The sequence below is a fragment of the Lontra canadensis genome, unplaced genomic scaffold (genome assembly GCF_010015895.1).
Source record: "Lontra canadensis isolate GAN:19392208 unplaced genomic scaffold, GSC_riverotter_1.0 scaffold105, whole genome shotgun sequence".
In the NCBI taxonomy this organism is placed as follows: domain Eukaryota; kingdom Metazoa; phylum Chordata; class Mammalia; order Carnivora; family Mustelidae; genus Lontra; species Lontra canadensis.
The window spans coordinates 5,518,973-5,546,137 of record NW_022631099.1 but is presented as its reverse complement, the minus strand read 5'-3'; the positions used below and the strand labels follow the sequence as shown (position 1 = coordinate 5,546,137).

The 27,165-nt window shown below is 42.8% G+C and overlaps 1 long non-coding RNA gene across 1 annotated transcript in view; it reads right to left on the bottom strand.

Annotated features, from left to right (window-relative positions):
• Positions 1–27,165, bottom strand: part of LOC116855633 — a 96,140-nt gene that overhangs the window by 36,392 nt on the left and 32,583 nt on the right. The window contains exon 2 of the long non-coding RNA XR_004380409.1: positions 17,274–17,390. This is a non-coding gene — a long non-coding RNA (uncharacterized LOC116855633). The remainder of the gene's footprint in view (positions 1–17,273; positions 17,391–27,165) is intronic.

The following is a 27,165-nucleotide window of genomic DNA, read 5'->3' as shown; positions in this document are numbered from 1 at the left end:
GTACTAACATCTCCTCACAGCCTCAAAAAACCTTAGGAAATGGGCGTTACCTTGATCTTGCCTGTGTGGAAGCTGAAGCTCAGGAAAGTTATGTCCACTGTCGCAGAGCTGGAAGGTCATAGTTGGGTATAAGACTGAATCTCCTATAGCGCCAAGTCCGGTGTCCATTCCAGCTTGTGTCACGGACTTTTCTAGGGCAAAGGATTTGGGGCCTTGAAATATTATCATTTTATAAACTGGAGTTTAGATGTTCACCGTCATTATGACCAAGCTCTTACTGCCCTTGAAAGAGAAAGAGTAAGCAACACTGCGGGGGCCTTTCAGAAAAGGGTGGTCACGTGCCGCAATGAACGGACTTAGGTAGTCTGGAAACCTCTAGGCGAGGACCAACTCTGACTGGGGCGGGGATGAAGAAAAACTTCAGAGAGGTAAGGCCACCTACTGGGAAGAGGGGCTCTTGAGGCACAGACGTAGAGACAGACAAGCACAAGGACTCGTATGGTGGGACACCTGGGAGGCTCAGTCAGTTAAGCATCTGCCTTCGGCTCAGGTCAGGATCCCAGGGGTCCTGGGATGGAGCCCCGCATCAGGCTCGCTGCTCAGCTGGGAGCCTGCTTCTCCTTCTCGCTCTGCCCCTCCCTCTGCTCATGCTCCCAGGCATGTACACACTCTCTCTCTCTCTCTCTCTCTCTCAAATAAATAAATAAATAAATCTATCTATCTTTAAAAAAAAGAAAAGAAACTCGCTGGGAGATCCCTTAGATCAGGGTTTCTCACCTTGGTACTGACATCTTAGACCAGGTCATTGTCTCAGGGGGCTGTCCTGTATATTGTAGGATAGTTAGCATGTCTCTGACGTTTACCCACTAGATGCCCACAGCACCTCCCACCTGGCCCCTCACTGTGACCATCACAAAGGCCTGCAGACATTGCCGGCTGTGCCCTGCCGAGAACCTCTGCCTTCGATGAAGCTGGGCAGCCACTAGGGCCTGGCTGCACGTGGGGGCTGGAGAGTAGGAAGGGGAGCAGGAAGGGGAGCAGATGTCCCCAGTGTCCTCTCATCAGTTCCCCCAGGTACAGACTCTGACAACATTCGGATCAATGGAGCCAAACATGATCCCATGATGGGGTCCCTTTGAAGGACGCCTAGCAGGACCCTGGCTGGGAGTAGAATGTCTGCAGGAGGAGAGAAAGGATTCTAGATGGAGGCAACTTCGTAAGGGCAAATCCTCACTCTTCTCTCCTTTCAGGAGCCTGGAGCAAGAGGCGAAGACCCACAGAAGAGGACGTGAGAGCACCTGGATGAGGAGAAACGCTGGTGTGTGATGTGGCTACGACCGCAATGTCAGCTACGCCTTCACCGGCCACCCGCCCCCCCACCCCCCGCACTCTCCCCCTTGAGCTGCTGCTGCTCAGACAAGGCAAAAGCAACTGGGCTACCCACTCCCGGGAGACGAGGAGAGGAAGAGGAGAAGGGAGCAGTGCAGATGGGAGAACCTGGAGGAGAGAGGGGGAGAGAGAGAGGTAAAGAGAGACTGACAGAGTTCACCAAGGGGACAGTGAAGTCGTCGAACTGGTCTGGGGGTCTGCGGAAAGGAAAGAGCCAGAGGAAGGAAATGTTCACAAAAGGCCCACAGGGTGCCAGTTCTGGCTCAGGCGTCACATAGGTCAGCACATTCGCTTTTCCCGGCGCCATGGGACACCTGCGAACAGTGTGGGTGTTCTCTTTTCACGGTGGAGGAAAGTGAGATGCCTGGAGGCAACCGAGTGTCTTTGTTCATACACCGTGGGCCTTGCCGTCTGGCCAGAGGCCCCAGCCACGGTCCCACAGCCTCTCGCTCCGCGCGAGCAGGAGCCGCCCGTCCGTCTGCGGCACTAGGCTAGACGGTCAGGGGCTGTGTTTTGGGTTCTGCGTCTCCAGCACTTCCTTACGCGCCAGGCACAGGTCCTAGACGTGTGGAGGAAGCCGGGAGAGCTAAGGCGAGGAGCCGAAGGAAGCGCCGCGGCCCAGCGGTGTGAATTTACAGCCCGGCGAGAGCACACCCGCTTCCCTAAGCGTCTCTCCCGCTAGGCTCTGCTGCGCGGCAGCCGCTGGAGGAAAGGAGGTTGCTTTCCCTGTGCTATGTATAAGCCCTTCTGGCAGCGGAGCACGCTACACTTCTACAGCTCCGTCACATTAGATATTAATTTTTTCTTTAAAAAGCCAGCAATTTTCTTTTGCTAGTGATGCCACAAATGCATGATACAGACGTAGCGTCACATTTAGATACTTTTCCCCACATCTTGAGCGTTTTTCTACCTCAACAGCATTCTTTATTTCTGGTTCCACTTTGAGAAGCAAAAAAAAAAAAAAAAGGGTGAAATGAGATGCTGAAGAAACAGCTTGCGACACTCGACACTCCGTAATTATCGTCTCTGATGTTGGGCTGAGGCTCCAGCCCCAAATGGGACAGTGTTTCCCTCTGGTAACTAACTAGGGGCTGATCCATTAACCAAGAACACTGTTCTGACACGGACTAGGCTAGGTTTGTTTTTTGGTTCTTTCCCATCTGCCTCCCAGGTCTTAACCCTTGGATCCAGGCCTCATGATTGTAGAATCAGTATTTCACAGCCAGAATCATTCCTTCTCCCTGGGACTTGACTGAGGATGGTTTTTACTTAGTAAACCTGTCCTTCAGCTAGAGTGTGGTTCCCTGAAAAAATGTTTTCTGAAACTTTTAAAAGCATACATTTACTAAAAATTACCATATTGGCTTTATGTTAGTCCTAAAAATTTCTCTAATTACTGAAGCCATAGTTTATTATTCTAATATGAGTTGTTATACATACACACTCAGTTAAACATTATAAAATTACATTTCTTTTAGGATATTCAGTTATTCATATTTTTTGCCAATTTGGCTGGGCCTTCCCCCATACCAATTCTTCCAAAATGGTGAGATTTTAAGGAATAAAATCATGTATCTGATATTTTCATGGGAGGACAGGTTAAGAAGAAAAAGAAAAGTGGGCTTTCAAAATATGAATTGTATCATTACTACTAAAGTCTGCGTAGAGCTATTATTTCTAGGTATAGCTCTTATAGAGAGGATGTAAGCATTCTGAGACTTGGCTAACATTGGGGGCTCAGAGCAAAGCTGGCAGGGCAGTATGGTCAGAGTCAGATAAACCTGAGTTCCAACCCAGACTCGGCAACTTCCTAGAGCAGGTGACTTGGGTCTTAGTGAAGTAAAATTTAAACTCTTGAACCTCAGTTTTCTCTTTTATAAAATGGGAGTATCAGTGTATACAGGGCAAAGTTCACTAGGGAAACGAGACAAGGTAGTATATGTGAAGGTGTCCTTGCCAGGCATGTAGAGAGTTCAGCAGAAGTCTCGGCGTTCCTGCTTTCTTCTGTGCTCCCCGCACTTCCCAGTCCCCAACGTGGCTCCTCCGCATGGTTTCTAAGCACCATCCCTCTCCTCTAACACATGGACTGTTGCGGTGACATACATGACCTGTGCGTACACACCTCATCCCATATGGGCTGCTGCATCACAACCACACTGGTCTTTCATTTCTTTTCTTTCTTTCGATTTTACTGTTTGTCAGAGAAAGACACACAAGCAGGGGGAGTGGTAGGCAGCGGGAGAAGCAGGCACCCTGCCGAGCAAGGAGCCCAGTGTGGGACTCCATCCCAGAACCTTGGGATCATGACCTGAGCTGCAGACAGACAGTTCACTGACTGAGCCACCCAGGTGCCCTCACATTTGCGTTTCCAAAACACAGTTCTCATCACCTTCTGTGATGCCCCACAGGCCAGAGTCCACCCACTCAGCCTGGGGTCCTGGTCCTTTCTCAGTCTGGTCCAACCCGCTCTTCCTGAGCTCATGCTTCCTTGCAAACCCCCAGTTTCCCATTCCAACTTGCCAGGACCGCCCCCGCTTCACGCCCTGACACGGCCACCCCGGCTTATAGTATAAACCTCCAAGGTGCGTCCCGTGGCATTTGAGACACACACTATCTGATCCCTGTCCCTCCTCAGTTCCACGGTCCACCACTCCTTTCCCTCCTCATACTTTGTATCCAAGCAATTCTACTCACAGTACGTGGACACCCACGCTGTCTTGTCACTGTTCAACCTTACACGCACTCTCTCTCGTTGCCCACCGTACCCTTCTCCTCTTGTCTACGTGGCAAACTTCTAGACAACCTACAAATGGCACTCAAATGAGGCAAAGTCTGTCAGGTAATGACTTCGTGGCTTGTACAGTTTTGTTACCGCAGCTGCCACGCGGTCTCTGTTTTTCACCATTTTCGTGTAACTCGCTAGCTCACTATAAAATGTCTTCCTTGGGCAATGGATTCAGGACGCAGACTGACAAAGCAGTCACTCAGGAAATGTTTGTGTGGTTAGAAGCAGCTTTCAACCTAGACCTAGTGGAAGATCAACTCAAATGCAGGGCTTACGTGCTCCAAAGGCAGTCTGCGACTCAGAGAGCAGCCAAAGGGAGAATCCGACATTCCCACTGAAAATGTTCGAATGCCGGTGACTGCCAGAGCTCAGAAAAAGAAGCCCCCCCAAAGTTACAACTCTAACATGCCCATTACATTTACTTAGATGTCATGCAACTCAGAACTACATTCTTCTCCCCAAAGCCTCATTCTTTTACAAAGTTCCCTGCTCTGTGGAATGATCATGGGCAATCGCTTTTGCAGTTTTTGGCGATGCCAGTTTATGGCTATGTTTTTCTGCTCACTGAACTGGCTCATTTCTTCAGGAGAACAAACTGTTCTGCACTGAACCAGGAATTGGCTGGGTTCTAACAAAAAGATTTTTCCCCCCGACAGTGTTTTTGCAAAAGACCCAAGTCAATTTATAGCCAAGTAACAAAAGGTCAGAAAGGTTAGTCAAGCAATGGGCGTAATTCCTGTGTGTCACAGCCAATAAAGGAAATGGGTGGGAATAAATAGTATGCAATTTTAACCTGAAATTATTTGTGCAAAACTATTATGGTAAACTATACAAAGGGATCCGTGGCTTGTAATATAAAGGACTTCCCACTCTGATATTTTTTTTTAAGGCACATTTTGCTGTGAAGAACTGAGATGACCTCAAATTCCACATTCACAAGTGGGAAATGTCAAAAAAATTCTCACACTAATTTATGAAAAAACTTGGCCATTGTTTTGAAGCTCTGAAACAGAAATGTTCACACAAAAATTAAGTATCTCATAGTTAGATCACAATTAGATACAACTGCATGGCTGAATTTAATACAAAATCTTTGCCAAAAGAGAGATAAAAATCAACCAAAATGATAGGCTAAGGAAAGGCTCCACAAAGGCAATAGTTTATCTGTTTTAATCATGCTAGAAGTGTGACAAACTATTGCATTATTCAGTGAGCATAAGAACAACAACAATAAGAAATGTCTGCTTTTAAAGCAGACAAAAAGAACTGACATCACCAGCCAAGCAAGCGGAAGACAGATGAGTAACAGCCTGTGCTGGGCAGCCAACCAGGCCCAGGCCTGTGGGTCTGTGTGGTAAGGAAGCCTTTCAGATTTCCAGGCTGTTGGAAGCCACCCCCCTCTGTCATGATGTCTGCAGAATTCACTCTTTAAAACCACTGAACAATCCAAAACCAAATGGTTAAATAGAACACCATCACAGTTAAGACAAGATGAAGTAAATGGTTTCTCCCCCCAAACTCCTTGCTAAGTACAACTAAAAACCCTGGAAATAACATGAGGGGCAACCAAAGGAGAAGTCTGAAAGATGGAAAGAGGAAGGCCAACAGTGACCCCAGGACTGGAGGATCAAGACAGCAACAAAGCACCTTATGACCGCCGCCCTCCCCCAGTCCAACCGAAGAAGGTGGCCAAGACCCACTGTTTCCCAAGCCCCAACCTAGGAACAGAAGGCAATCCAGGTCAGCTCATCCTTTCCCATTAGAGAATGGGAGTTCTGCTGGCAGCACCAACAAAGATAAATCAGGAGCCCACTGACAATAAAACAGTCTGGGGAATCACCATCCCAGCAGGGCCCCAGGAGTTACTGTTCAACCCAGCAGGATAGAGACTCCCTACCCCCACCTAGAGGCACCAGACAGCATGGCCTGGGGAAACTCCCTCCATCAGCACCCGCAGGGACCAGTGAGATAAACCAAGCAAACCAAAATAGTAAAAAAAAAGAAAAAAGGCTCTAAAAAGAAACTGTCAGTGGGACCAAAACCCACAAAAGTAGATCCCAACCTGTGTGCTAATAAACCTTAATAGCATGACTGGTGAACGAAAAGATTAAATCACATAATATATTATATATATATATAATATATATAATATATATATTATATATATATATATATCACTTATAAGAGAACCGAAAATCACCCATTATACCAAGAATCATGTAAATCACAACTTGAATGAGAAAAGATAACCAACCGACACCAAAACCAAGATGAATCTGATGTTGGAATTAGCTTACAGAGGACTTTAAAGCAGCCATCATAAAAATGCTTCAATAAGCAAACATAAATTCTCCTGAGACAAATTAAAAAATAGAAAACCTCATCAAAGAAACAGAAGTTATTAAGAATCAAATGAAAATGACAGAACAGCCCAGAAGAGGAAATTCTTCTACTTTAAATTGCCAAGTTGGTCTCAATTTAACACCCCCATTTCCCTGTCTTTTTCAAAGTCTTTTCCTAACTTTATCCAGAAGCCCTTTGATAACCTTCCTACCATAACAGGCCCAATCCTTTCTCTGGTATTTTAAGTAAGAAACCCTCAAAGTAATCTTCAATTCTTCCTTACCCTTTACTTCTACATTTAATCTATTATCATAAAGGAGATTCAACATAGAATGCAGACAGTAGCAGGTATAATGATAAATTATAACTTGTACTATTCAAAATTCTTTTAACAAATCATACCTTTGCTCTTTTGTAGCACAACTAACGAACGAAATTCGTTAAAGTCGAAGTTGAAATCTCTGACCAAGACTCTTTCATGTATAAGATACTTGCTTGCATCTTAAATCCCAAGTCAACCACTTTGTTGCTTTGGTCAAAATTCTTAAGATTTTGTGCCCCAGTTTCCTCATTTGTTAAAAAAAAAAAAAGTGGGGGCATCTAGTATCTCTCTCAAAATAATGCCATAGGAAGATCAAAGGTTGGCTTCATGGTAAGGGGGGCAGGAACTGGATGATCTGGGACTTGAAGGCAGAAAAGGGCAGAGAAAGCTTGGTCATGCAAAAGTACGAGGTACACATAGCTTACTAGGGCATAATAGAAGTTATGTAGCGGTGGGTTGGAAAATTTGTGTCTGGAAAGGGATCAGGATCAGATGGTGGAAAGCTCTGCTGATGAATGTAGACTTTGTTCCGCAAAAAGTACTTTGAAAAAAAAAAAAAAAGACCATTTATGTACTCTACCAGGTTAGTGGAGGTGAGACTTCCAAATTAATTGTCAACCAATAGCTTATCCTTGATTTCTCTGGTAAATGAGAACTGCTATTTATCACTTATCTACTGCACTTTTTAAATAGAATAACTAAAAATTCATACTCATTAGTATTTTACCAACTCAGATGATGAGGACAAGTCTCTACTCAAGAAAACCCAGAGCCTCTGGAAGGAGCACCAGGCAAGACATTATTAACAGTGTTGTGGAATCAAGTTAGTTAGCATCACTCTAGCTGGTTCATTGCTTTGAGGTTCAACTTGGAATCTGATCTGAGCAATTAAATTCAGGAAGGGAGAAATGTCTATGCTGCTGAGAAGAGCTGGCTCCCTCTGGACACTGCCAGGTGGCCAAGCTGCACCTCTCTGAGCTCACGATGCCTTGGTAAACATATTTCTGACTGCCATAAGCACTGAGCAAACCCACAAAGCCTTCCCAAAGCGTCTTCAACATCAAAACATGGGAGGAGTGGTCCAGAGAAGGGAAATGGTGTTTTCTGATTAAAGTCACCAAATACATGGGGCGCCTGGGTGGCTCAGTGGGTTAAGCCGCTGCCTTCGGCTCAGGTCATGATCTCAGGGTCCTGGGATCGAGTCCCGCATCGGGCTCTCTGCTCAGCAGGGAGCCTGCTTCCCTCTCTCTCTCTGCCTGCCTCTCTGTCTACTTATGATCTCTCTCTGTCAAATAAATAAATAAAATATTAAAAAAAAATAAAATAAAATAAAGTCACCAAATACTAATTCAAAGTTATATAAGTGAAATGTTGAAGTATACATGAAAACACCTTTTAAGCACTGTTGGAAGGAAATTAAAATAATAAAGTATGCATAAAGAGGTTTTTAAATTCTAGGATTATATAAGGGCAAACGTTTGTCTTGGTGTAAACCAAGCCACGTGAATGAGGGAGGTGGGTGGGTTGGTTCAGACTCAGAGGTGCAGTCTCCTGGTCTGTGAGCTCCATGTGGGCAGGGACCATGACTCTCTTGATCATCACTATATTCTCAGGGCCTAACTCAGTGCCTGGTACCCAATGGCATGCTCACAAAACACTTGCTGACTGAAAATGGTCTAGTCTCCAACTTTCTAAGTTCAGAAATACAATTTTTTTTTTTTTTTTAGTTCACTGAGATTATGAGATTCTTAATCAGGTAGGCCAGAACTGGTTTAATATCAACCAACCTCAATGGAGACACACTAGATCTTCCCCCTCATTTTTAGAGAGGGCACAGCTTTTCAGGAGCCTTTCTGTTCTGTCACTTACATGGAGCTGTCCTTTCACTACATCCGGACATCTGGGAAACAGAATCCCTAAACCAGGCTATCCCTAATCAGGTAAAAATGTAGAGCTTCTAAAGAAGGTTTTCAACCCGCATAGGTATAGCAAGCCCAGCTCTGCAACAACCAAAATGTCTGTGCCAGGCCAGCGGGGCATCTTCCATCCTGTGGATGGACCAATCTGGACTCTGACAGAGTCCAAATCCTCCCAGACTCCATGCAGACTCCCAGTCTGCTACCGTTTGCAACATTCTTCATTTGAACACGTTATAAACCTCTAGCTTTTATGACTTTTCTATTTACAAGCTATTTACAAGTTTTAAAGCTTGGCTGCTTCCTCATGACCGAAGAGAGACTTTCATCTACATATGCTTCCAGAGGACCCCTTGGGTTTGGTCATCTCTGCCTGGGTGGACACCAATTTTCAAGCCCATTTTGGTCTTAGCAACAAACAGTGAGGCAATATCCTCAGAGAATGCCAGGGTAATAATTGATAGCTTTGGACCCATTAATCTGTGTAAGTCTGGTTTGGATTTTTGTTTTTCCTTAAATGCAGTTTCTTGCACTAATTTTCTGCCCACTTGGTCTCATAAAAATTTCAGAAAAATCTCTGATCAGCATAGCTTTAGAAAGGTCTGGGAAATTCAACACATCACAAAATGACCCCAAGGCAACATTGTGGCAAGCCACCATTCTCATTTTCCCAGAAAGGGGGACTGAACTCCAAGCTTGCTGCCTAAGCTTAACCCAGTTTCTACCCAGGACCAAATTGTTTCTCTAACCTGCGATGGCTTTTTACTGAAAAGAAAATGAGATAGGGGGGACACAGAAAAATTTGGTGACGAATCTTGTCAAAGTTTTCTTTCTTTAGTTTCAGCTAATTTTAGACTTATAGAAAAGTTGCAAGAATAGTTGTTTCTATATGCCCCTCACCAAGCTTCTCCTGATGTTAACATCTTATATCAGCCTAGTACACTGAACGGAACCAGGACACTAACACTGGTACGATACTATAAACCAGGCGCCCCTGCAAATTCTATCTTAAGGGACTGTTTCCCTCACTTTCCCTAAAAACTCTAAGAAATTAGTTGATACGATTTCACTTTATTATTTCTGTCATACAAACACTTAGCTATTACTCTTTTGTTTGTTCAAGGAGTCATAATTTTCTTCTGCTTATAAAGATAACATACTGTCAGGGTGCCTGGGTGGCTCAGTGGGTTGAGCCTCTGCTTTCAGTTCAGATCATGATCCCAGCGTCCTGGGATCGAGCCCCGAATCTGGCTCTCTACTCAGTGGAGAGCCTGCTTCCCCCTTTCTCTCTGTCTGCCTCTCTGCCTACTTGTGATCTCCTTCTGTCAAATAAATATTTTTTTTTAAATCTAAAAAAAAATAGCATAATGTCATTGTAAACAAATAATCATCATGGATAGCTCACAACCATACTTTTAGAGATTAGTATTTGCTATGGACTAAATGTTTGTGTCCACCACAAAATTCATGCTGAAACTCTAACTCCTGATATAAGAGTATCAGGAGGCAGGGCCTTGGGAGATGATTAGGTCAAGATGGTGGAGCTCTCCTGAAGAGGATTAGTGTCCTCACAGAGGGGACCTCTGAGAGCTCTCTCTCCTCCTCAACATATGAGGATACAACAAAAAAAAGGCCACCTGCAACCCGAGGGCTTGCACCAGAACTTGACCATGCTGGTACCTGATCTCAACTTCTGCCCACGAGAACTATGAGGAATAAATTCCTGTTGTTTATAAGCCACCAAGTCTGTGGTATTTTGTTATAGCAGCCTGAACTAAGACAGCATTACAGTCTGATATATATATACACACACACACATATATATATGTGTGTGTGTGTGTGTGTGTGTGTGTGTACACACACACACCTATCAAAGTGAAATGTTTCCATTTTAATACCACACACACACACACATATATATGTGTGTGTGTGTGTGTGTGTGTGTGTGTGTGTACACACACACACCTATCAAAGTGAAATGTTTCCATTTTAATACCACTGAAGTCAGATACCATGGACTAAAATCCCAACCCCACCAGGGACTTCAGGCAAGTCACTCGCTCTTAGGCGCTGGTTGGCCAGCATCTGTTATTTGCTGCTGGGGTAAGCAAAATTAAATAAGAATTTGTTTGGAAGAACTCTTCAGTAAGGTAGAAATAAAAATTTTATAGCCTGTATTTAAGTGAGAGCAATCCAACACTGCCATGGGGAGGGTGAGGTCACAGAGTGGACATCTGCAGCTCCAGATGCCACATCTGGACCAAGGTTAAAGTTGTTCATTGCTGAATTCCTTAAAAACTTGGGGAAACGCTACCTAGCTCCCAGAATTTACCTCTTTCTAGTTTTTCAAGTAAGGCTCCAATAGTGTATAAATTTATCACTTATTTGTGTGGTCCAAATGACAATCAGGAAAAGGTCATCTGTCCTGTCTTCCCCAAGGACAGCAGCAACAGTAATGAGAGCAGCTAACAAGCAGAGAGCACACGACCTGCTGCGGACACCGTCCATCCGAGCACTGCAAACGCTCTAGCTCATTTACTCCTCCTCACGACCCGTGGCAGAAGCTATTATTATTGCCTCCAGTTATGGGGGAAGAAACTAAGGCACAAAAAGTCGAAGTAACTCCCAAGGGCACTCAGCTAGCTAGTAGCTGGTAGAGCCTAGTTCCGGAGCACATGCTCTTAGCACTAGGTGCTCCTGTTGCCAAAGAGTACAAGAACAAATTATCACCCAGAAGAGAGGCACAGGCCATGAATTAGAGTTCGGGACAAAGCTGAATTGAACAAAAGATTCAAATGACAGGAGGAAGCCACTTCCAGACTGGAGAGACCTCAGAGAAGAAACAAGGAGGAATTCCCAGGATCTCACATAATTAGTGATCAAAGAGGGTCACTAAGACACAGCCTGGAAATATCTGAGAGCAATGTGCAGAAGGAAAGAGGAAAAAAAGAACTCCAAGAAAACAAGCTGAACAAGCAGATTATATGACAGGGAGTCTAGCAGAGTCTTGATTTTTTTTTTTTTTTTTTTTTTTTTTGGTAGCAGAAGCCCAGAAACAAGGCGATGTAAGATACAACACCTCAAAGGCGGGGGGAAAAAAAAAAGATGAGCAAATCAAAATACTTCAAGCTGTCACCTGTAAACAAACAAAATGATGCCACCCTGCAGACCAGGTGTCCTGTCAATCCTGTGCCACTGAGCCATCTCCAAAAACTGTACTCAACAGCCACCTGCATCTCCTCAGCCCCTCCTGACTCCAGTGTGAGCTGACTTAGGAACTCTGTGGGAACTGGGCCGGCTCACATTGCTACCAGTTCTCTAATTGAGAAAACCAGTGGCTTGGCTTCTTCTTATCCTGCTGGACCTCTGGGTGGCCATTGCTGGCCACTGCCTTTGTAGAAAATCATCTCTTCCGCATGGCTCTTTTCTACTTCTCCTCTACCTCTTCCTCTAGCATAAATTTGGCATTCTGGTCTATCTGCAATCCCATTTACTAGCTTAGTAATGATGCCATGGAGTCTTAGTTTTCTGGCCAAGTAGAGTAGCAACAATTTCCATATACAAGCTATAGAGAAGATAAAGGAAGTCACCTGAAAAAGCTCTTGGCACCCTGTGTGGGACATGTACTAGAGTGCTTAGTACGTCTCAATTTCCTGCACCTAAAGAACCAGTCTTTGCCCAGAGACCATGTTAAGCCCTTCTACTTCCCGTTTACATGTTCTACCTGTGGCTTTAGGTCTATTCTCATGATTCTGACATCCTTGGAGCAAGCATGTCCCACCCCTTTATCTCCAGCCCTCACAACCTACCCCTGACTTTCTGACCCATGTTTCCAACTGCCCCTGGATATGTTTCCCTAGATCTCTTCAGGGTTTCTTGAGTTCAACAAATCCCAAAACAGACTCTTTTTTGTCTCTTCCCAAATGAGTCTCTGCAATCCCCTCGGCGCCGTTTACCCGCCCCAGAAGTTGGTCAATATTTCCACCATCTGCTATCACTTTCCCTAAAACAAACCAAAAAACCCCTCTCGGTCAGCCTCTCATTCCCAGTCTCACCTGAGCGAGACACTAGCATTTTTAGACACTGCTTCAAAACACGGCATGTTCTCTTCTCCATCACCACTGCTACAACCTTGCTCGAGTTCCCGCCACCGCTTACCTGGACGGCTGCCAGAGCAGCTTCACTGACTTCCTGCCGTCCACACTTCACACCACAGCCAGAGACCTTCCTGAACACAAACCTGAGCATGGCGCTCCCCTGCTTTAAAGCCTCTGGGACACAGCCCACAGGATCCAAATGGAAACTTGTTGGTCAAACACTTGAGGCGCTTCACAATGTGGCCCGACATCCCTTTTTTCAGTCTCATCTCCAGCCAGGCTTTGACGAACTCGGGCAACAAATGTGGGCACCTTCAGGCCCTAGCCCTTTTGCTTTATCCTCTATCTCACAAAGCTCTACTGGTACAGTAGCAGCAGCTCCCAGGATGCCTACCTCAGCATCCATCCAGCTCCGAGTGACGCCTCAGTGGTCATTAACTAAATGAATGCAGGAATAGCAAAATACTTCTGAGTACCAGGCTGAAGCCCAGAAGAATGAGTACACCTCACAGAACAAATGCAAAGTGTGCAAGAAAAAAACAAGGGGGTAGATAAGGAATAGAGAAAGGGGATGCCAAAACAGGGAGAAACTGAGTTTCCTTATATGGAAGGAAAGGAAAGTTCCTGCTTTTGCTTTGATCATAGTAAATAAATATAGAAACAAATGTTATTTCTGGCACTAAGAAAACTCGAAAGATTGTTCACCTTTAAAATTTGTTCAAAAGTTGAAAGGAAAGAAAAACATTTCCCCAAAACTGAAGGTGTAACAGAAAAGAGACAACTAAGAAATATAAAAATCAAGAAACAAGTTACATACAGAAAATAGAACAAATGCAACAACAACCATGAATTAAAGAGGATGAATTTAGATGTAAGTCATAGAATCTTCAAGATTGGTTGAACAGAAGACAAAATCCAACAATATTCTGCTTGGAAGAGATAAGCTCTGAAATGACAATAAAGAAGTTAGAAATTGTTACAAAATCACCACATAAAGTATCATGGATAATGAAAAGAACAGAAGACAAACATTGCTTTGAGTTTTGTCAAGAAAAAAAAGTAAAAACTAAGCACACAACTAGTAACATTGAGAAACAACCAAAAAAAACAAGAGAAACTTTTTTTTTTTTTTTTTAAAGAAAGGAGTTAGTTATTTTGAAAGCAAAAAACAAATACTTTGGAAGGAACCTCAAGAAACAGATAGGAGTTGCTGCTTAGGAGAGGTAAGTGCCTGCCTGTGGAACAGGAGCAGGAAACTGATTTTTCACTGCCTCTTCCTCTTTAAAAGTTTTATGTTTCTATTACAAGTTTCTGTGAAGAGACTAAAAGTGATACTATGGTAAATTTAATTAAAAAAAAAAAGAAATGCATGAAGTTGGAACAACTGAAAATAAAGAAAGGCAATAAAATTGTAGGGGAGGTAGCTTGTGTTAATTAAATTTGGATGGGCACCTGGGTGGCTCAGTCAGTTAAGCATCTGACCCTTGATATCAGAGTCGTGGGTTCAAGCCCCATGTTGGGCTCCACATAGCGCATAGTGCCAACTTAAAAAAAAAAAAAACACCTAAATAAATGGATTTTCTATTTAAAATGTAAAATTCTAGAGGTGCCATTTGCAACAACATGAACAGATCGAGAGGGTATGATGCAAAGTGAAGTAAGTCAGAGAAAGGCCAATACCATATGATTTCACCCATATATGCAATTTAAGAAACAAAACAAATGGACAAAGAAAAAGAGGGACAAAAAACAGACTCTTAACTATAAAAGAACAGATGGTTACCAGAGGGGAGACGGGGAGGGGGATGGGTGAGGGGGATTTAAGAGTACTTATCATGATCGTCACTGAGTAATGTACAGAAATGCTGAATCACTGTAGCATACACCGGAAACTAATATAATACTGCAAGTTAATTATACCAGAATTTTAAAAAATTATTTAAAAAATAAAAAACAAATAAAATTCTGATGCTGTGCCTCACCCTAGACAAACTGTCTCAGAATCCCCGGGGGTGTGACCAGGCATTAGTATTTTATAAAGCTTCTGAGATTATTCTAGTGTGCAGCCAAGGAGAGTTACCACCAGCACATGTGTATATGTTTAGTTATCTAAATATCTAAAAAATACAGTGCAGAAAGTGTAACCGTTTGAGATATTTGTGAATGGGAAGACAAAGATTGGTGTAAGGGAACAGGAGTTCAAAAGAAGAAACCTGCAAGGGGATATAATTAGCTATTGTGCAAATGTCTCCAATACACTGCAATTTAGGCAAAGAAGCGGGCAGTTTCCTAAGTTTTATTGGAAAGGGACATGACCCCTGGCCACAGTGAAATAATGGCAGTAAGAGGTAGTCAGTCTCTGCTCAAGGGCTACTGAGGACAGGAAGCATGTATGGGGATTCAAGAGAGGCTGAGGCGGAACAGCATTACCTGCGTAACTGTATGAGGTTAGATGTGAGATAAATTCCTAGAAATGCAATTGCGGAGTCAAATGTATGTGCCTTTAAAAGTGAAAGGTCAATTTTAAAAGATCTTAAAGGTGAACTAGAAAAAGCATGATGTGTAGAATAAAGAAAACATCGTACTTGATAGGTAGGAGAGGAGTGGGACAGATGAGCTCAGCTGGAGCGAGACAAGATGGCTCAGTGTTACCAGGTAGTAAGCACAGAGACTAACAGAGAATTCTGGTGATTCCAATTTGGCTTTGCCCTTCCTATTAACTTTGTCCCCTCAGCAGAAACCTAAAGGAGAAAGAGGGCAGGAGCCATGCAGCTATCTGAGAGGAAAAGATTTTTTTTTTTAAGATTTTATGTATTTATTTGGCAGAGAGAGAAAAAGAGAGGGAGAGTGTGCGCAAGCATGAGCAGGGGGAGCAGGTGAAGGAGAAGCAGGCTCCCCGCTGAGCAGAGAGCCCATGCAGGGCTCGATCCCAGGACCCTGAGATCATGACCCGAGCCGGAGCCAGATATTTAACTGAGTGAGGCACCCAGGTGCCCCAGAAAAGATTTTTTTAAAGATTTTATTTATTTATTTTAGAGAGAGAGCAAGTGCAAAGAGCGGGGAGAGGCAGGAGGAGAGGGAGAGAGAGAATGTCAAACAGACTCCACACGGAGCCCAACGCGGGGCCTGATCCCACAACCCCGAGATCATGACCTGAGCTGAAATCAAGAGTCAGACACTTAACCGACTGAGCCCCCCTGAGAAGAGAAGATTTGGGGCAGGAGCACTTCTGGGCTGACTGGGAGAGCAAGGCGACCGGTGTGACGAGAACAGCTGGCATGAAGGTGAGCACTAGAAAATGTGCATAAAGTTCACTTGTGAATAAGCTTGTTTTATGCCACTTCTAGTTTAGAGGATTCAGATACAAGGCCACTCAACGGTTTTTATTCAGTCTACAACTCAAAGTTAAAGAATGAGCACGCTGGAAGGTATATATCTAACAGTAGCCCTGAGGCAATTCACCATGAGGTAGGAAGTTCCAGAAGCTATAACAGTAGAAACATATCTGCGGACTGCATGGCCCCAGACTTGTGGAGAAGTGGTTGCTGCCACAGAGTTGTCTAAGTCAGGGTGACGCACACAGAACTTCCAGCATGATGCACTGTCAACGGCTCTGACTCCATTTCTTCCCCCTCTCTTTCCAAAAATTTCTAGCCAGTACATTGAAGAAAAACTCTTAACTTTATATGAAAAATAATGCAATAGATTTCCTTTACTTAAAAAGCTTTAACAACAGCAGCAACAACAACAAAACCCCGAAGTCTGAGCACAAGTTGAGTGGCTTAATAAGAGAATGTATTCTGAACTCAGTATACCGAGTTCACAACTCAAATAAATAAATGACCCCCAAAAACCTTAAGTAGGGCACATGTACTTCAGCAAGTGAAGGCCAGGTCTACTTACACTGATTATTTGCCGGTCTGCTTTGTCTTTAGTTATTACATTAGCATTGAAAAATGTCTCCTATTCCAGAGGGCAGCCTGAGTGCATGGCTTGGATAACTGGTATTCAAAGTAGTGTTCTAGTTTTTCAAGTCCGTCATTTAATGAAATGGAAGTTTAAGTCTCGCACCCAGACTAAAAGCTGGCCTCGGACTAAACCCGCACATTACAAAGACACGATACACAACTCAACTTTTGTATAGCCAGCAGTCAGCCTAAGATATAAGAAGTTCCTATCAAGTGATCTAAGAAAACACCTAAATTGTATATTCAATGCAGATTTTTGGATTCATCAATAAAAAGAAGAATCATTTGACCAAAGAGCTCAGCAATGAAAATGGAGGGAGGAGAAAATAAAGAATGTTTAACAACAATGCAAAGACTAAATATAGCTCCGGAGACTTAGGTGTTGCAAAGTCTGGTAACCGATATGGCAAGAAACTTGTTAAACTTGTTAAAATCCAGAAGCATACTATTTACCCAGGAAACATGCTTCTTCCTTCCTTCATTGGTCTCTCCAGTGTCTCCCTTCATTTCTCGCAGCCCAATATGCATCTTGAAAGGTCCACTTGTTGCTTCTGTAGCTGCAGTTCAGTCCTGAGAAAGAAGCAGCAAACCATTACTTTATGAGAAGAGATAAAGCACCTTCTAGGAAGTGAAGTTATCCATGTTCGTCAAATCTCCTTTCCTAATTCATTTCCACCACAACTTCACACAAACAGGAAAACCAAGGCCGGGGGCGGAGAGGAAGGAGAGTAAAAAGGGACTGCACAAATACAAACTAGCAATTTGAAACTATAAAAATGCTAGTAGAAACTGAAAAAATAATGAGTGGAAATAAGACAAACTCAATTCTCTCTGATAATAGATCAGAATAAGATGATTCATAAAATGAGTAATTTTAACACTCTTTACACCAGTGAGTTTCCCTGTCCCTCTTTCTAGCCACATATGAGATGGCTTAACAGAGATGAGAAAATTAACCTATGTGTGGCCTTACAACTCCAAGAAAGCACACCATTAAAAATGGGTTGCTTTCTGATATTCTTCCATTCAAAGCCCTGGGGCTTTCTTGGCATGGATTCTAGTGGTACAAAAAAATGGTCTGGACTGTGAGTTCCAGGCCGAGGAAACATGTTATCACCATCTTTGTCTCTGACTCTTACCCTGATGTCGTCCCACTCTTCCCAGCATCAACGATGGGTAAACAGTAACTCTCTGGAGGTTCCTCAAAATGTTGAAAATAGAACTACCCTATGACCCAGCAATTGCACTGCTGGGTATTTACCCTAAAGATACAAATGTAGTGATCTGAAGGGGCACATGCACCCGAATGTTTATAGCAGCAATGTCCACAATAGCCAAACTATGGAAAGAACCTCGATGTCCATCAACAGACGAATGGATAAAGAAGATGTGGTATATATACACAATGGAATACTATGCAGCCATCAAAAGAAATGAAATCTTGCCATTTGCGACGACGTGGATGGAACTAGAGGGTATCATGCTTAGCGAAATAAGTCAATCGGAGAAAGACAACTACCATATGATCTCCCTGATATGAGGGAGAGGAGATGCAACATGGGGGTTAAGGGGGTAGGAGAAGAGTAAATGAAGCAAGATGAGATTGGGAGGGAGATAAACCATAAGTGACTCTTAATCTCACAAAACAAACTGAGGGTTGCTGGGGGGAGGGGGGCTGGGGGGGTGGGGTTATTATGGACATTGGGGAGGGTATGTGCTATGGTGAGTGCTGTGAAGTGTGTAAACCTGGCGATTCACAGACCTGTACCCCTGGGGAAAAAAATATATGTTTATAAAAAATAAAATTAAAAAAAAAATAAAAATTAAAAAAAAAAAACAGTAACTCTCGGCAAATGCATGAGACAATGACTATGTGTTTTCAACAAACCACGAGAGACGCTGCATGCAATGTTAAAATTTCTTGGGAAACAGTTGAAAAACCACTGCTTTTGAGTTACTTCTTTTTTCCCCCAAAGCATTCTCTTTGGTTGAGATGCCCATTAGCAGGAAGGTGGCCCTAAAGTGAGCGTACCAGAGGCTCTCAGAACTTCGGACAGAGCAGTCCACTGGCACACAAGAAAGGGTCAGGACTAGAAGTGTCTGTGCATGCAAATAAGTCCTCCCTCACCAAAGCAGCTCCCGTTCATCCTTCACCATTATTCTTCCGTCTTTAACGTTCACATCTCAAGCTTCTACTCTGTGTCAGGTACTGTTCTAAGAGCTCTGACTATATTAACTCATTCATTCTTTATAACATCCATATGCAATAGATTCCATTACTCTAATCCCCAAGGTGAGGAAACTAAGGCATGGAAAGGTTAAGTAAATTGTGCAAGGAAATGCACTAGGCTGCTGTTCAAAGGCGGGGTCCCTGGGCAAACAGAAACCCACAGTAAGCATAAGAAAACGAAGCATACCTCGTTTTCTTCTACTGCTTGTCATGGGAGAACAGCACCAATTCCAGTTAAATTCACTCTTGTGGGAAAATTTTCCTAATTAATAATTGACTGAAAAACTTAACTTTGAATTCTACACAACTTAAAAACTGATCTTTTATTTTAAAACATTATCCATGGCACCCGGGTGGCTCAGTTGGTTAAGCGACTGCCTTTGGCTCAGGTTATGATCCTGGAGTCCCGGGATCGAGTCTCGCATCAGGCTCCCAGCTCCACAGGGAGTCTGCTTCTCCCTCTGACCTTCTCTCCTCTCGTGCTCTCACTTACTCTCTCCCTCAAATAAATAAACAAAATCTTTTTTAAAAAAATTAAGCATTATCCAGTGAACATAACAAAAAGGAGATCTTCCTAATTTTGTGGAAGTCAAAAGCAATAATTATTATAAGCCAAACACTCACACTTACCCACATCTTCAGCATATTATATTTACTCCAGGTACTTTGCTGTGCTTACCAGATCCCTTTCTCATTTTGAAATTGTGAAGCCCTGGCTCAGCCAAAGCATTTTTTCTCTCACACTCTAGTTCAGCTGAGTGGGACACGATGCTAATGATGCCAAAAGCCCTGGATTCAATCCACTACAAATCAGTTCGCTTTGTTTGCTTCATGTCTACAAACTCTTAGCTGGACGGCGCACTCTGGATCTTATAAGGAATCAGGTGGGAGTGTGCAAGACAACAAGCATAAATACATCTGCTGGAGAAACAACCCACAAACAACACAGGGGCAGAAGCAGAACTATGGGACAGAAGCACCAATTTCATTATAAAGAAAAACATCACGATCATTGACAAAGCACTTCTACATTTCTGAGAACTCTTCTCCATGCCAGATATTTCGCCAAAATCTAACCTAAATTCCTTCATTCAAAAAACAAAGAAGTTACAAAATAAGAAACTCAGATTTTTAGTTTTTGCACAAGCTCTGCTTGATCTGAAAACAGAACTTTCTTATGCCCGACACCAATTCCACTGACAATAAAGCATTATGTGATGGTTGATGGTTTCAGAAATTGTCACAAAAATCTCTAGCAGTGCAGTGTGGCAAACCACTAGAAAAATCTTATTGCAATTGCATGTATATAGTTTAAATTCTTTTTATTATTATTATTCATTTGAGAGGGAGGAGAGATTAAGCAAGCGCAGGAGCAGGGGAGAGGATCAAAGGGAGAGGGCGAAGCAGAATCCCCCCGAGCAGGGAGCCAGAGCAGAGCTCAGGACCCTGGGATCATGACCCAAGCTGAAAGGAGACAACCGACTGAGCTGCCCAGGCACTCCTCTTTTAAAATTGCTCTTAATCTTCATAAAACCAAAAGCTGTTCCATATCCAAATAATATAGTTATTTTAAACACAATTTTTCAAGTTAAATGAAGAAACTAACCAACATTAGTCCATATCATATTTTAAAACCACCCAGGGCCCATTCTAGGAGTTTTACCAGCTTCCACAAATAAAAATGGAAAAGCAAAACTGTATTTCTTAATTGTTATTTTAGAAGGAAACCCACTTGGGATCATCCATCTTCAAGTTTTCCTGCCCACAGCTGGAAGGAACTTCCCTAGTGGACAAACGCCGTAAAGCACATGGGTTCCAACAGTCACCAGGTAACTATGACAGCAAAGCCACCGTTATTTATGAGATCATAAAAATGATATGACGTCATTTAAAAAAAATTCACATAACATAAAATCAACGATTTTAAAGTGAGCAATTCACTGGCATTTAGTATATTCACAATATTGTGCAACTATCACCTCTACCTAGTTCCAAAACATTTCAGTCACCCCAAAATGAAACCTCGTACTCATTAAGTAGCCACTGCCACCCCCCTGCTTCAGCCCCAGCAACCACTACTATGCTTTATGTCCCTATGGATTTACCTATTCTGGGTATTTCAGAAAAACGTAAATCATATGAAAGGTGACCTTTTATATCCGTCTTTTACTTAGCATGATTTAAAAAAAATTTTTTTTTTTAAGATTTTATTTGTCAGAGAAAGAGAGAGAGAGAGGGAGAGAGAGAGTCCGAGCAGGGAGCCCAACAGGGGACTCGATCCCTGGACTCTGGGATCGTGACCTGAGCCAAAGGCAGATACTTAACCAACTGAGCCACCCAGGCGTCCCTAGCATGATATTTTGAGGTTCTTCTGTATTGTAGCATGTATCAGTACTTCATTCCTTTTTAAGACTGAAAAATATCCCACTGTATGGATATATCACATTTTGTTCATTCTTCCACTGATGGACATTTGGGTTGTTTTCACCTTTCCCTACTGTGGATAGTGCGACTATGAACATTTGTGTACAAGTATTTGTTTGAATATAGATCTTCAACTACTTGGTACCTATACCTAGAAGTAGAATTGCTGGGCTATATAGTAATTCTATGTTGAACTTTTTGAGGAATTGCCAAACTGTTTTTCATAGTGACTACATCATTTTCCCTTCTCACCAACAAAGCCTGAGGGTTCCAATTCTTTCACACCCTCACCAACACTTATTTTCTGTTTATCACAGCCATCCTTGTAAGCACGGAGTGATACCACACTGTAGTTTTTTATTTGCATTTCTCTACTGTCCAATGATGTTGAACATCTTTTCATAGGTATGTTGGCCATTTTTCTATCTTCTTTGGAGAACTGTCCAATCAAGTCTTTGTCCATATTTTAATTGGGTTTTTATTGCTGAATTGTAAGAGTTTTTAATATATTATGAATACTAGGGCCCTCATCGGATTTGCAAATGTCCTCTCCAATTCTCTAGATTTTCTTGCCACTTTCTTAATAGTATCCTTTGATGCACAAAAGTTTTAAATTTTGATGGAGTCCAATTTAGCTATATTTTTTCTTTTGCTGCTTGTGCTTTTGGTGCCTTTCTAAGAATCAATTACCAAATTCAAAGTCATGAAGACTTACCCTTATGTCTTCTTCTAAGAGTTTTGGCTGTTACAATTGGGTCTTTGATCCATTTTCAGTTACTTGTAGTATATAGTGTGAGGCTGGGATCCAACTTCATTATTTAGCATGTCAAGGTCCAAGTGTCCCAGCACTATTAGTTGAAGAGATTATCCCTTCCCCCATTGATGGTCTTAGTACCCTCATCAAAACACAATTGATGATAGATGTATGGGTTCATTTATAGTTCAATGCCATTAATAGATAGGTCTATCCTTATGGCAGCACCCCCATTTTGACTACTGTAGCTTTTTAAAAATTTAACATTTGAAGTTTTATTCCTCCATCATCTTTCTTTTTTAAGACTATTTTGACTATTCAGAGTCCCTTGCAATTCCATCTGAATTTTAGGATCAACTTCTCCATTTCTGCAAAAAAGACTATCAGGATTTTGGTAGAGATTGCACTGAATCTGCAGATCACTTTGGGTAGTACCGCCATCTTTATACTATCAAGTCTTCCAATCCATGAACATGGACTATCTTTCTGTTCTATGATGTAATTTTAACTTGTCTTAAAATGTCCCTGGTAAAGTAATGCAGTAATTTTCTTTAGTTGTATCTCTATGGTAATCTACAAACACCCTGGAGTAATTCACAAATATGAAGTTTATACTTGCCATGGAGAGCCCAATATTCATATTCCAGAGAAGGAGCGTCAATTATTCAGGGTCTTACTGCTTACTTTTTGCCTACAGAAAAGGCAAGAATTCAAGGATTTTCATTTCCCTCATTTAAAATTAATTTTCATCATTTTCAGTTCCCAGTAGAGGAATTTATACACAGGAATCTTGTATGTTCACTGATAAACCCGATGTGGGGCTCGATCCCAGGACCCTGGGATCATGACCTGAGCCGAAGTCAGAGGCTTTAACCCACTGAGCCACCCAGGTGCCCCAAGAATAAGTTGTTTAATAGGCTTCATTAGAATGGTATCATGAACTTTCTTCCATATAGTTCGTATCCCAAAAAAATGATTATGAAATATTAACTACTTTGTCAAAGAATGTGTTCAAACATAGTTGGTTTCTTAGAGCTTAAAGACTGACAGGGAGAGAAGAAAGATTCCGAAGGACTTTTCTCTAAAATTTTTTTTTTTTTTTTTTTTGCTAAATTCTGTGAGAATACAGTTTTTGAAGTTATAAATGTAACGTGGCATGGACACAATCTGTTCTTTCCTGTTTTTTTTTTTTAAGATTTTATTTATTTGAGAGAGAGAATGAGCCGGGGGAGGGGCAAAAAGAGAGGGAGAAGCAGACTCCCCACTGAGCAGGGAGCCTGATGTGGGGCTTGATCCCAGGATCCCAAGATCAAGACCTGAGCCAAAGGCAGATGCTTAACCAACTGAGGTGCCCCTGTTCTTTGCTCTTACTTCAAAATTGTAACCGAAGATAACAAAGTAACCCATGAAAAATTACAGTGGCTTTTTCTAAAACTTCTAAATTCAAGTAAATGATATATACCCCACAAGTAAAAGTCATTTAAAACCAGATTATTAGTCTGACCAGCATTGATTGCTTCAGTTCCCACATTTAATGTCAACTTTTCAAAGCTTCAATTTACACCTCCTCTCAACATATGGGTCACACAGGGCGCATGGTTCATGGTGATCTCAGTAATATCAAAAGGAGTCTTGGGGCGCCTGGGTGGCTCAGTGGGTTAAAGCCTCTGCCTTCAGCTTGCGTCATGATCCCGGGATTCTGGGATTGAGCCCCGCATTGAGCTCTCTGCTCGTTGGGGAGCCTGCTTCATCCTCTCTCTCTGCCTGCCTCTCTGCCTACTTGTGATCTTTGTCTGTCAAATAAATAAATAAAATCTTTTTAAAAAAAGAGTCTTAAGAATCAAATTGCTTATAAATAACTTCAATCAGAAAATTCTGGTTTTTTAAAAAATATTTTATTTATTCATTTGAGAGACTGAGCAAGTGAACCAGCAGGAGAGCACAAGTGGCAGAGGGAGAAGCTCCCTGCCAAGCAGGGAGCCCAAATGCAGGGCTCAATCCCAGGACCCTGGGATCATGACCTGGGCTGAAGGTAGATGCTTAACCACCTGAGCCACCCAGGTGTTCCTTCTATCTGGTTTTTAAATAAACAACTAGAAACCAAATTCTGGGGGAAAAGACACCCAATTACATGCACTTTGAGATCTATAATGAAACCAAAGGCAATAAAATTATCTTCTGGCAGGTGCTCAGGGTCAGTGCCTTGGCAGGGAATGTTAGCTAATGCAAAGTTAGAAAGTCTGATATTTGTTATGTTTTGCTTTTTAACCAGAAAGTTTAAGTTGAAGAGGGCAAGGAAAAAGGAGGCAAGGAAAAAAAAAATAGACCAGAACAAGAAGTGAGGGCCAGAAGATAATCAGGTTAAGAACCTGACACAGTGAGATAGCAGACAGACAACAGCCCAGGGAGGCAGAAAGCCGGCCCAGGGTGTACAGGGAGTGGACTCCTTGCCGGCTGAGTCCACTGCCAAGTGTCAGAGGACCCTTTCAGCACAGTTACCAACAAAGTTGGTCAGTATAACATCTGTGATCAACTTACTCTTCATGGCAAGAGTTTTGCCATAAATTCTTCTATAACATGGCAGGTGAAGGGTACCCTCTCCTTTGGTCTTGCCACTGCCTAATGAGGGCTGCCATAATATCCCATCCTCTAAGAGTGTCTCAACAAGCTAACTGAATAACTGTACTTCTCCCCCCACATTTCCTCAGCTCTGTTTGCACTCTGTTAACCTGAACTCTGTGTCAAGATTCAGGAGACAGATGGGACAAAAGGGCAGTGCCTGAGGAAATGGGACAAAGGCCATATTCCCCTTGGTTGGTGATGGCACAGATGGAAATGAACTCTACAAGGAATGAGATTAGGGGAGGAGGTGCTGTGCCCTATTCTGTCACAGCGATATATCGATGTATCAGTGTATCCTGGATCTCTCAAACCTAGAACTCACAATCCTTGCTCTTGGGTAACACTGAATATCTGCATGTATGATGGCCACTTGAGTCGGGGGGCGGGGAGGTTCTTCTAGTTATCAGACCATGTGCCCCCAAGGTCGTGGGTTTCTTACACAGCTCACATTGGAAGAGCAATCACAGGCTGCACAGCAAGTGCTTCACGCCCTGCAGGAGCTCCTTACCCCAGAAGCCCCAGAAGAAGGGAGGCTAGGTGGGCACTCAGGCGGGCAACACTTGCTGCAGGGCCAGCTGGGGTGAGGAAGCACCCCACCCCACTCTCACGGTCAATGTTCAGCATTCTGAGTAACCTCAAACAGCTGCTCTGATTTGGTCTCCATGTGGTAGTGGCTCTCTGTCCCTGATTGGATGCCCTGAGCTCGTTCACTGCTTAGATTTCTCTCTTTGCTCCCTCCCTTTCTTCTTTCCTTCCTTCCTTCCCTCCTTCCTTCCTTCCCTCCTTCCTTCCTTCCTCCCTTCTTCTCTCTCTTCCTTCCTTCCTTTTTCCCTCCCTCCCTTGGTTCTTTCTCTAAAAGGAGCTTTCATTTCATCTTCAGCCTTGCCATTCTGTGCCCAGGAGCTGAATTCCTGAGGCATCTGCCCTGGACTTGTCTGGCCAGTTTAGTTTTGTTCTCTGCTCTCTGTGGTGGTCTTAGTTACAAGCTCCTAGAAACAAGCCCTTAACTTCAGGGCAAGCATGGCCAGACAGAAAAAGAGAAGCAGGGTGGCATGCTGGCGTTTATAAGACAGCTACAAACTAACCATCCCTGATTTTAAACTAACCCAGCCCTGGACACATCCTACATGTCTGTCAACATGAGCATGGATAAACAAATTGTGGGATTTATACAACAGAATACTGCTCAGCAATTAAAAAGAAAAAAAGCCATTGCACAATATGGATGAATCTCAAAATCATGTTAAGTAAAAGCAGCCAGAGATAAAAAAAATATATTATATGATTCTATTTATATGGAGTTCTAGAAAAAGTGAAATTAATCTATGGTGGTAAAAATCAGAATAAAGATTACCTTTGGATGGTGAAGACTGACAACAAGGGAGCATGACAGAACTTTTCTGTAGTGACAAAAAGGATCTACATATTGATTGGGGTGGTATTTATATGGGTATAAACATTTGTCAAAATTGGACTATACACTTAAAATCTGCACATTTTGCTGTATGTCAATGATATCTCAGTTTTTAGAAATAAAAAAGATAAAAGTCTTCACAAAAAATGCAAAGGGCGCCTGGGTGGCTCAGTGGGTTAAAGCCTCTGCCTTCAGCTCAGGTCATGATCTCAGGGTCCTGGGATCGAGCCCTGCATCAGTCTCTCTGCTCAGCGGGAAGTCTGCTTCCCCATCTCTCTTTGCCTGCCTCTCTGCCTACTTGTGATCTCTGTCAAATAAATAAATAAAAATCTTCAAAAAAATGCAAAAAGACAGTTTTTCATTATGTTGCACCTATGTGACTAACCGTATAAGAAAATATTTGAAGGATTCAAATATACTTTAGACAAAACAAAGATAAATCTCTTTAAAGTAGTACAGAGGGACCCCTGGGTGACTTAGTTGATTAAGCATCTGTCTACAGCTCAGGTCATGATCCCAGAGCCCCACACTGGGCTCTTTGCAGGGAGCCTGCTTGCGCATGTTCTCTCTCTCTGACAAATGAATAAAATCTTTTTTAAAAATTTAAAAAAGTAGGGGCACCTGGGTGGCTCAGTGGATTAAAGCCTCTGCTTTCCGCTTAGGTCATGAGCCCAGAGTCCTGGGATTGAGCCTCTCATTGGGCTCTCTGCTCAGCGGGAAGTCGGCTTCCTCCTCTCTCTCTGCCTGCCTCTCTGCCTACTTGTGATATCTCTCTTTCTGTCCAATAAAGAAATAAAATCTTTTAAAAAAAGATTTTATTTCTTTATTTGACAGAGATCACAAGTAGGCAGAGAGGCAGGCAGAGAGAGAGAGGAGAAGCAGGTTCCCTGTTGAACAGAGA